Genomic DNA, 12,406 nt, shown 5'->3' with positions numbered 1-12,406 from the left:
GATAAAATCAGTAGCCATTAGGATGTTCACAAGATTTGCTTCTATTTTTATCTCCTGTGACCTATATATTTTATCCGAGATGACCCATGTTCAAACTCATCCGAGCAATGAACTAGACAAGTAACCTTACCAAGCTCGATGACAAGTGAGGCAAAACTGTAACCGCTAGAGTGTTAACAAGGTTTTTCCATATTTGGGCGATGTGACCTTATTTTTGACCCTATGTCGCCCATATTCAAACTTGACCTAAAAATTATAAAAACAAACATTCAGATTTAATTTCTGGGTTTTTGGGAAACCCAAAAACTAGAACTAAATTTTTAACCCAAGATTTTTTTCTATTTTTTAGCCCCTGTCCCCCCGGGTTTTCTTCATCATTTAAAGGCCCTTAGTTCGAAACTACGACAATTCCCTGGGGAAAAAATATTGTTTAAATTTGGGGATGTAATTGATTTCCAAAAATTTCCCAGGGGAAAAATTTTTAAAAGGGTTTTTTTCCCATTTTTGGGGGGTTAAACCAAAGTTTTTCCCCGTATTAAAATTTAAACCAAAAAATCTTAAAAAATAAACTTTCAGAATAATTTTCAGAATATTTGGATAAAAAAGTAGCCACTAGAGTATTAACAAGATTTTTTCTATTTTTTAGCTCCTGTGACCTAGATTGAGGCAAAAATGTGACCACTAGAGTGTTAACGAAAAAAATGTGGACGGACGACAGACGACGCCCGAAAAGCTCACACTGAGCTAGCTCAGGTGAGCTTAAAACATCATACGACATAAAATAACTCTGTATAATAAACAAATATGTAAAATTCTATAATAAGCACCCTTGACCTAAAGTGCGCCGCAACTCAATCCAAAAAAAGAAGATATGCAAGATATCTTCCTATCAAATATAGAAGATATTATATAAATAAAAGCTGTTTGATCAAAAATGTTTAACCATTTTTAGCACCAGTACCACTGACACAACTGACCTCTAACGCCATAAAAAGCTAGAAGACTTGTTAATTTATTTTCCTACCGAATATGAAAGTCATTTGTCAATAGACACCATTCCTGTAAAAGTGTAAAATATTTTTGGCATTGATGATCCTGATCCAAATGACCCCTAAGTAAAACCAAAGAAAGAAGACCTCCCTAGGCATTTCAGTATTAAACATGAGGATATCAATTTAAAATTAAAGGCTTAATGAGCAAAAATTTTTTTTTTTACATCAGTGACCTTGAGTGTGACCAAAGTGACATTTCTGCGAAATGAAAGAAAACCATCTGATATCTACCTACCAAATATGGAAGATATCATTGAATAAATAAAGTTATCAGGTGAACTATAATATAAATTCAACTTGCCGAACTACGTTGTCTATATTAAGTGATAAAAGGGGCAATGACTGGGAATAAATGGAATTCATAGTTATATAACAAGTCTGTATTGATTAGTTAATGTGTGAATTATGTAGCTAATGGTACAAATAGAACCTTAGATAAATCTGACTTGCCTGTTTATGTTAACCTCGTACGGCTGGCAGACAGGCAGGTAAGACATCTGCGACGAACCCGGGCCATAAAAAGATATTCAGCCTGTGGTAAAAGTTAGTTTAAAATATTTCGGCGTCTTTACAAGTAATTTTGCGTTAGTTCTTAATTCGGAAAAAATCATTATTTTTAGAAAAAGACCAATAAAAATTAAAAATTTGAACATAAAAAAAATTATCAAATTTACTTTTACGAATTAAGAATAAGTGATCACTTTTGACCGGAGTCTATTAAAAAACATTTCAGAACCCACATTTTTTTTTATGAAAATATTGTTCGCGTGCATTCTTTCATTTTTCCCATATTTTTAATATGGTACGTAGTTCAAGGGGCATTAAATTTTATCAATTTTCGGCATGTCGCTGGTGACAGGCGATTCAATGCTGCCGACTGACCTGTCATTTATCATTTTTGTGTTGAATCAAATCACAATTTTATTTAGAAGAGCGTTACCACTTTCGCAATGATAAATGTACAACTATGACCTGTGAACTTTTGTTTTGAAAGGTAACATTCCGCTAATGACTTTGAAATTCATCATAGATCATTTGAATACTTGTATTTTACCGATCACGCACTGTGAGCTTGTATTTGTCCAATTTTAAATCAAGTTTTGTTATATAGACTCTAATTATAGGCTGAAAAAGGCACGCGCGTTTTATAAGAATAATTTGTAGAAAATTGTTACAAGTGTTCGAATACCCCCGACACATGCTTGTCAGAAAACGTGCTTTTAGTTAATAATTTTGTACATGTGGAGAATGCATTAGTAAATAATTTATTTTCAAATGTTTTTGAATCATTTGTCCTACTACATCAATAAGTTTGGATTTGAAGTTCGCATGGCTTCTTTTAAGGGCAATACGTTCTTTCATCTCGAAATTCCTGCACTTCTACTTAGTGATATCTGTCTACCTACATAGTTTTATGTTGATACCGTTCATAATTCTAACAATATGTCCTATACAAAGTTCAAAGTGTAAAAATAAACAAAGGGCAATAACTCAAACATTTGGGATGAGATGGTTACGGGTCTTATTTAATCCACTTATACTTAATGAGTTTATATACCTACAAAATATTAAGTTGTTACCTTTTAAAGTTCTCATGTTATGTCCCGGAAAACGTTCAAAGTGTAAAAATAACAAAGGGTAATAACTCCAAAATAAGGCAAGTCAGAATCATGGCTCCTTTGCACTGTACTTAAAACCAATGAAATCAATCTACCTACAAAGTTTCTTGTTGATATCTCTTGTAGTTTCAGGATTATGTTTCAAAATTCAAAATTTTACCAATTCATTTTAAATGTTGAATTCTGCTTAAGCCGGTGCTAGGGGGCATGGACGGTAGTTTGCACTTTACAGTACCGTCCATAAACAGGCTCAATCAAACCGAGCCTGCAACATTTTCAATTATATTGTGTTGGACTTTCTTTAGGGATTCTTGCTTTCTCTATTTTAAAGTTATGTCCCGGGCAAGGTACCGTTCATAGTTCTAAAGATATGTCCTGGACAAAGTTCAAAGTGTAAAAAAGGGACCAAGAACTCAAAAATATGACAAAGCAGAATTACGGTTCTTTTGCATTGCACATCAATTCAGAGAGATCTATTTACCTACAAAGTTTTAAGTTGATAAGTTTCTTGTTAATACTCTTTGTTTTTTAGCCATATGAACACATCTGCGGATGTTTCAAAATTCAAAATTGTACCAGTTCATATTAAATGGTACTAGGGGGCATGGACGGTAACTTGCACTTTCCAGTACCGTCCATGAACATCCAATCAAACCGAACCTGCAACATTTTCAATTTTGCCGTGTTGGGCTTTCTTTAGGGATTCTGTTTTTCTCTATTTTAAATTCTGTCCCGGACAAAGTTCAAAGTATAAAAATGAACAAAGGGCAATAACTCCAAAATTAGAAAAGGCAGAATTACGGTTCTTATACACTGCAATTTTACTCAATAAGACAAATGAACCTACAAAGTTTCTTTGAAATACCCTTTGTAGTTTAAGAGTTATGTCCTGGACAAAGGTCTACGTGAAAAGTAAACAAGACAGTCACTCCAAAATAAGACAAGGCAGAAATAAGGTTCTTTTACACAACAAGATCTATTTACCTACGAAGTTTCTTGTTGATACTCCTTGTCGTTTGAGAGTTATGTCCAAGACAAAATTCAAAAAGAAAACTAAACAAAGGGCATTTTTTCCAAAATAAGGTAAGGCAGAGAAATGGTTCTTTTTTTCTGAACTTCTACTACATGAGATCTATACCTACAAAATATGGTAAACAAGATCAACAAGGAAAGGTGGCGTTGATTGAATGCAACCCCTACACGTCCCAGCAACAAGGACCAGCGGCCAAAATACGGCAAGGCAGAGTTACGGTTCTTTTGCATTGTACTTCTACTTTATGAGATTGATCTACCTACAAAATTTTAACCTGATTTCTCTTAACTCGTACATATTGAGTTATGTCCCGGACAAGAAATCGGCAAAGGACAGACCGATCGACCACCAGCCGACTCCAGTATACCCCCTTAAAGTTGGCAGACTTATTTCGTTTGTTAGGGACTTATAATGCCTTTATTAAAACCCTACTTTTACTTAGTACAACTATGTGTATTTCACAGGCAGTCAAGCTGACATTAGACAATCTCCGGCCAAAATTTGTCTGAGGCTTCATGTCAATGTGTTCACATAATAAAACAAACTCTTGATGAAATTACGTTATTACCCAATTTTATTATTGTGTCCTAATTAATGCTATAAGTGTACGTGGTTATTTGATCTAATAATATTTAAACTATAGATACTTACGTCCGCGTGGAATTATTACTCATTTTGCTTGGCAGTGCTAGTTTCTCTACTGCATCATGAAAGATTTCGTCATCTTCATCGGTTTCATTATATCCTTTTTCTTAAATAATATGACATAAAACATTAACAACTAAAGTGTCTTAAATACGGATGCTATATATGTTAGGACACCAAAACAATGTTTTGATTGGACAGCATTGTTAGTTAGTTTAATATAGTAAAAGAACAAATGGCTGTTGATAACAGCTTTTAAATATTCACAAGGTATTGGTTTTAGAGTGACAAAGTTTAGTCTATATTGGAGCATTAAACTGGAAAAACAAAAGTTCGATAGTTTTAACATAAGTCACAATTATTTTAATTGTCAAAGTAAAGCTGATTATCACTTGATCATTGACAGGATAACAAGGACTCATCATGCAAAAAAACATCGACAGAGTTGTAGATTTTACGGCTGACCTTTGACCTCTAAGTGTGACCTTGGAGCTATCAGTCTAGGTCTTAACACACCGTCTCATCATGCTTACATTTGATCCAAGTTATATCAAAATTTTGGATGCATATAAACAAGACAAGATTTTCTAAGAGCTGACATTTGACCTCTTCGTCTGTCTTCGAACTTAGATCTATGTGTTACATGCTCTAACTATTATTCTAGTTATTCTATATTAATCTATTAGTCCTTGGATGTCAGAGAGGTATTAGCCGGATCAAACCGAGCCTGCAACATCTTTAATTTTGTCGATTTGGGCGTTCTTTAGGGATTCAGTTTTCCTCTATTTTATTACCTCATCAGTGTAATTTGTGCCGTGTTAAGGCCGTAGAAAATCGCACCGTACATATAATCAAAGATTATAATTTATATCCTTGAAGATCGTTTAAGTTACATTTAATAAATTTCATAAAAAAATTGCGACATATCATTGATAAATTGGGTTTTATATCGACTCCAGGTCTTATTTTGGTGTCCAGACAACCAAAATGAGTTTTATTAGCATAAAAATGGGTAACCTCATTGTGGCGAAATGGGAAGTACAATTTCTGTTTGCATGAGAAACTCCGCCTTCGGATCATCCGTACATCAATAATTAATCAACAAACATGACTATAAGTGGAAGTCTTAATTTTACGGTATATTTCCGCATTGTAACGGATGTTTTCATACAAATTTAATCTTTTTACGAGATGATTACTTTAACTGAACCCCAGGTTTAGTGCACCGTCAAGCTAAAACGGTTAAAGTGTGTTTGCACAAGAAAATATCACATTTGCTGTGTTCCGGATAGCAACTATAAAACTGTGACGTATCGCATACACGAGCTGATTATAGTCTTCATTTGCATGTTAAAATTCGTATACGAACTTAAGTGTTACCGTGGGGTTTCCCGTTTAAAATCTTTATTTATGAACAACATTTGATGAGATTTACAACAATACTATTAAACAGGTTAATGAAACTGTAGAATGTTTGATTTTTAGGCCGACGGCAAAATATTTTTACATATTTATTTAATGTAGCTTTAATCACGACATTATTGTTGTGTACAAGATTTGGTGTTTTTGTTCCTTCTATTTGACCTTTTCAATTTGGGTAGTTCAAGTATTACGACTTGAATACTGTATAATCACCCTCATGATATGTTGCTTGACTTTTAAATTTGTCTTTTGACGTCTTATCTGTGATATGCAGGCTAAATTACCTTAGATTCCCTTTCAAAATTTGATTTTATCTAGTTCCATCCATTGATTTTTCGTTTAGCGCATAACATATTATGAAATGGGGACAATGGACCTTTCCGGTGTTTACAGTTTTATGTAAATTGGCTAACTTGTTATCCAATCGCTACACCGAGATAATACATAGTCACTGGTTGACCTGGTTTGCACAAAAGAGCACGTGCTTATGTTTGTGATACTGTTTGTGAGCAGTTGACCTAGCAATGAATGGAAAAGGTGTGGCTAAATGTTCCGCTACGAAAAACCGGAAAGGTCCATACGTCGCTTTTAATGGAATGTCACTAACGTGTCACATTGAAGATTTCATGGAAACCGCCGTATGAATACATCTGCGGATTCTGAATTCATGGTGAACATTTGTGCCAATGTTTTTCCAATATTCTTTTAAGAAGGACATACTAATTGGCTGGACAACACTTTTTGCGGAAAATATTTGTGCCATATTGTTTTAAATTCCTTAATATATACTAGAGATATAGACCGCAAAAGTTATAAAGATTTTCAGATGACTTTCGACCTCAAAATGTGCCCCCAAGACTCTGGAGCTACGGGTCTAGGTCTAGTGACTCACAGGGTCTTGGTCTAACGTATGACACACCCTCCAATTATGCTACACATTTGTGTTAGGTTTTTAACATGAAATCATCCCCAAACCTACTATAAATGGCAATATTATAAAATAAATATTTTGTTCCAGAACCTTTTACTCTAAGTACAATATTTATTTATAGTAACTTACGAACAGCCGTCCTTTGTTATGAATATTACAATAAACGACCATATAGATATAAAGCGTATAATGTTTACGCTTTTATATTTATAAAATATTTTATCAGATATAGCTTTTTACTTTTTAAGCGATAATATTTAATAAATGTATTTATATTTGTTCCTAAAAACGAAATCATAATCTAAACAAGAGGCCATGATAGCCCTGTATCGCTCAACTGATATACATTGCTAGAAAAGGTCATTTTTTTATTTCTAAATGTTAAAGTCAGTTATCTGAGCACATTCGGTTTGTGATTTTTTCTACACAAACTTCATTTACATCCGAATGTTTCAGCTTTTCGCATAGAAATATTTCAAAAAGAAAGTCAGTTATCTGAGCACATTCGGTTTGTGATTTTTTCTACACAAACTTCATTTTCATCCGAATGTTTCAGCTTTTCGCATAGAAATATTTGGCCCATGGGGCATGCTTAACAGAACATTTGTAGAGGACTTGATTCTAAATGCAAAATATTTAAGCCCTGGAAATGATGGTTTTTTAAAGAAATCTTTTTATGACATATACAATATGCAGGCCTTCTATATAATTCTAATTTACCTAAGTGACCCCTAGGCCGGAAGCATTTTTGGACCCAGGAATTGACTTATATAACTACTGTAGATTCCACTAGGCAAAACTATATGCAAAATATATAAGATATGGGCATTGGAGTTACACAAAAGAAGACTCAAAAAGTATTTTCTTTATTAGTCTATATAAACTAAAAGTACCCGGGCTAGCAAATTTTGACATAAGGGGCATGATTAACAACAATTTTAAAGAGGCCTACAAGATATGATACATGCCAAATATCTAAACTCAGGACATTGTATTTTCACAACTGAACATTTTGAGACGTTTTTCTATATAAATCAATATAAACTAAGTGACCCACAGGGTTTTGTCTTTTTTGACCGAGGGGAATGACTTATTTAATTTTGCAGATGTCCACTAGGCAATGCTACATGCCTAATAGCAAAGCCCTCTGCATTGTTGTAAAATAGACCTCTTAAATGTACTATCCTATACAAGTCTGTATAAACTGTAGAACATATCTCAACTTGTATTTTCAGAGAAAAAGTTTTTAAGACAGAAATGTATACTCTACAAGTCTATGTATTCAAGTCACCTACAGGTTCATCCAAAGCAATTATTTGCTGAATCTTGGTAGAAGTCCACAAAACGATGTATACTGCAAAATACCTAAGCGTTAGCCTATACGGTTTCAGAGAAAGGATTTAAATTTCTAGTAAAAACCTTTAAGGGAAACCCCTGACTACTGTGGTGGGCCATGCTTAACACCAGGGTAATAATTTGAACAATTTTAGTGGATAACTTCTAACCAATATTCCATGCAAAATATCATAGCTCTAGCCTTTGCGGTTAAAGAGAAGAAGACTTTTGAAGTTTTATATTGTGGTCTACTATTATAATGCAAGTTTGGTATGATTCAAACAAGAGCCCCGAGGTTGGGCACAATACGCCCAAATGCAATACTTTTAATTTATCAAAATTGAAAGATATCAAGAATATTTTTTTTAAATAGAGATGAGACCCATTCATTACACTATAATAGAAAGTGAGATCTACATGTATATTGATACATGCTAAATATTTGTGCTCTTGTCTCATGAAGTCTGATATCCAAACAATTTATATTGAGGATTGTCACTTAAAAATTTAAAACAATTGTATGCTTAATATTTTAAATGTTAAACGTAAAAGATTTTTTCATGGCGGTACATCTAGACTGTTTTCGTGTAGTAAATCCAAACTGTCTTGAAGGTGTGTGGTTCGATCTACTGTATAAATGTACGGGCCTTATGGTCACATTACACTGATTTGCAGATTTAGATAGGTACGATTTAAGCAATCTTTGGCAAAATCAATTCATATTTAAAATGATAAACATGGATATAAATATTTAGACAATGTAGACGAATGACCAGCATTTAAACTTTACTTTACTTATGAGTTGTCTTACGTTGTTCTTAAATTAAAAAAAAAATACTACAAATACGCGACACTTTAATATCAAAATATTTTTTAAAGCTTGAGATAATAACCATTCAGCCATAATGTTTCTACACCGGGAACAAGATATACGAGGACTCACCAGCGTTTACTAAAATAGGACAATGATACACAAAAGAAAGTCAAATTGGTGAGCAAAATATCTCTTCTCTCTCGTGAATAACAGGAACGCATAAGTATGCCTTTATATACTTTGTTTCTTGTGTTTTTAATGGATATAGCATGTGCCATTTGTAAAAGTAGTATTGAGGACGGCCAAAACGTTTGATTCTTCGGTTAGAAAGTGAGCAATAGAATAAATCATACAAGTATCTTGAAGGATATCATATTATAACACAGCCTGGCCAGGCCATGCATAAAGTTTGCCGCAGGGATTACGTTAACAAGCGTCACACTGTTCTCACAATACCTCGTGGCTTCAACTCTTCAAGAAGTTTGTACTCAACTATTTCTTTTGATTATAGAAACAAATGCTTATTTTGTTCATCTGATGGAAAAATACAAACAGATGTCTGTCATATAAGAACTCTAAAATTCCAAAAGGTAATAGTGAAAAATGTAAAGAAAGAAATTGATCGATGACTGTGCTAGGTCGAATTGAAAACATTAGACTTACCAGCTACACATGCGGTGTACCATGAATCTTGTAATGTAAATGTTAGAACAGACATGTCAATTTCAAACCTTTTTAGTCAGACGACATAAAGAAGACTTTCTTGAGTATTAAAATTCATGAGAGACAAATAAATGACATACAAAATTCTGCCTTTAATGAAATAGTAACATATATTGAACAATAAGATTGTACTGTTGTGTCTATTTCTGACCTTGTTAAACGATGCCCAAACACTTGTGGGAAAATTAAACAAATAGTTATTAACATATGAAAAAAAAAGCATTTAGATTTTTTGAATCAATAATTGTTATAAGGGATTTAATTAGGTAAGAAATATAGTCAGCTTAAAAAAATAAACTGCAATCATCAAATAATACATAAACTTTCAATAAAAACCAAAAGGAAAATTTCCTGGATGTTGGAAAGAATAAATATATTTCAACTGCAACCAAACTTATAAAAAATGATATTTAGTCTGTTGAAATGTAAAAAAAAAGTCTTGAAACAGTAAGTTGCTAAAAGGAAACCTTCATATCTTACTGGATAGTTCATTGTTGTTATTTAGCGAGAAAAAAGCTGATGATAAAATTACATCGATATGTTAAGCTATTATGCAAGCATGTTAACCTAAACTTCGGTTGGGCCTTGGATACAAATGCATCACAATTTCGGTTCTAGGTTTCTTCTGCATACCTGATGAAAGATGGTTTCGGTGAATCTTACAATGAAGTACAGAATTACGAATCAAATGCTGAAGCACTAAACAACTCCACATTTCTAGACTACATGCCTTGAATTCGTTCAGTTTTTCGACCACAACATTAGAACTTTAACGGCCTCGATACTTTTCATGACATGGAAATAACTGCATGTATAATCGTCAGGGTCTTATGTTAATTGTGTCATTCCTCGCTGTGATATAAAAACAAGTGATATTGCTGACATAGGCAAGATTGACATCAGATACTTTAAACTGTTAGTGGAAGAAATCAGATCAGACACCTTTATGTAATTCGAAGATTACAACACTGAAAAACATTCAAATAGAGACTTCATAGATAGTCTGGGCAGTAGGACCCTGCATACCTGCATGTTCCTGTTTTATGTTTTAACTATCCAGAATGGCAATTATCCTTGGCAGTCCAGTGTCACTTTCCTACCGATGATTGACATTTATCAGTCATCTAAGTGGTATCAGTTCAACTTTAGTTCATTTGCAAGCAAAGTGAGAGGTACAGTTTTACACCTGTTATGACATTTGATCAAACATGATTCTTAAAATTAACAGCTGTAATTAACAGTGAAGTTGACAGCATTCCTTTGAAAATAATTGTTTTTTTGCCTTGGGGGATTTCATACCGAGATGAGTTTCTTTGGGATCAAAGGGTATTTAATGAAAGGGACAATTTAACAAGAGCTGCTTGAAACGGTATATGTCCCCAATGCAGTAATACACATGGTGTCTGGAAAGTCAGTAGTTAGAGCAATCTGGGGACACATTTTTTGTCCTGCTTGTCTAGATTACCACGATATATTTGTTAGATCAGATGTAAGACATTTATCTCATATACCAAAATATGGTATATGCAGAAGACAAAACAGCTGTTGGGACAAGAAGTTTGTTGACTCTCCCACTTATCCATACCATCACAGGTTGCGATTCGACATCCGACATGTATGGTATCAGTAAATCTACCGGTATTGGTTTGTTCCAAAATGATAACAATATTCGAGACTTTGCGGGAATATTCGCGAGAGGAAGTTGAGTGGAGAAAATGATATTGTTTTATTATATGGAGGCATTGTAAAACAGTAAATGAAGGACTTGATGTGTTGAGGTTTAGAAAAAAATTTCGAATAAGGTTTTAAATACTTTCAATTACCTTCAAGTACATACTCCGCTGCTGCGATGTAAATGTATCATATTTGCGGGTGTACATACAAACAGAAATTTGGCTTCGAAACAAAACAATTTCGCCATTGCAGTTGGGATGGAAACTTAAGAATGAACAAATCAAAACTGATCTACCACCATGACCTGAAACATTGCTGAAGATTATTGAGTGCAACTACAAACAAAATTGCGATACAAAAAGGTGTACATGCCGTTAACACGGATAAGAATTCAGGATGCGGTGCATGCCATGGTTACAGTTGTTCAAATCCACTATCCATTGATGATAACGATATTGAGATAGTGCTCGTTGTTCGATTTACTTACCACATAGTTATTATGTAAAGACGTATATAAATTTTGTAATATACAAACATTGTATGTTTTTATTCTGTGAAAGCACTATGTACACATGTGCAGTTTTAATCATGCAGCAGCAGTTCACGTATTTGTGTGTATGTAAGAAATTATATATATCTTAATGGAATAAATTTGTTAATAATTTGTTAATAATAATGCATGTCACTAGGTGAGGTATGTTGATGGGGCTATGTCCTGATACAGATACAGAACTAGTTCGAAGATGGGTCATCTCGGGTCAAAAACTAGGTCACAGGAGCTAAAAATAGAAAAGCTTGTTTACACTCTAGTGGCTGCAGTTTGATCCATTTTGATACAATTTCCTTGAAATCAGCCAGGAAGGTTGTTTTTGGTGATTTCTAGATCAAGTTCGAAGAAAGGTCATCTCGGGTCAAAAAAGTCACATGGGCTAAAAGTAAAAAAAGCTTGTTAAAACTCTAGTGGCTGCAGTTTTGATCCAAATTTCCTGGGAATTTGTTAGAAAGGTTATTTAAATGTTTTCTAGGTCAAGTTAAAATATTTGTCAACTCGGGTCAAAAACTAGGTCACATGAGCTTAAATAAGAAAAATATTGTTAACACTAGTGGCTGCAGTTTTGATCCAAATATTCTGGATATATGTCAGGAAGGATGTTTTGA

Source organism: Ruditapes philippinarum, unplaced genomic scaffold, assembly GCF_026571515.1.
Source record: "Ruditapes philippinarum isolate M1 unplaced genomic scaffold, ASM2657151v2 ctg4283_1_1_1_1, whole genome shotgun sequence".
Classification (NCBI taxonomy): Eukaryota; Metazoa; Mollusca; class Bivalvia; order Venerida; family Veneridae; genus Ruditapes; species Ruditapes philippinarum.
The sequence above is the reverse complement of the archived record's forward strand: the minus strand, read 5'-3'. Positions refer to the sequence as shown.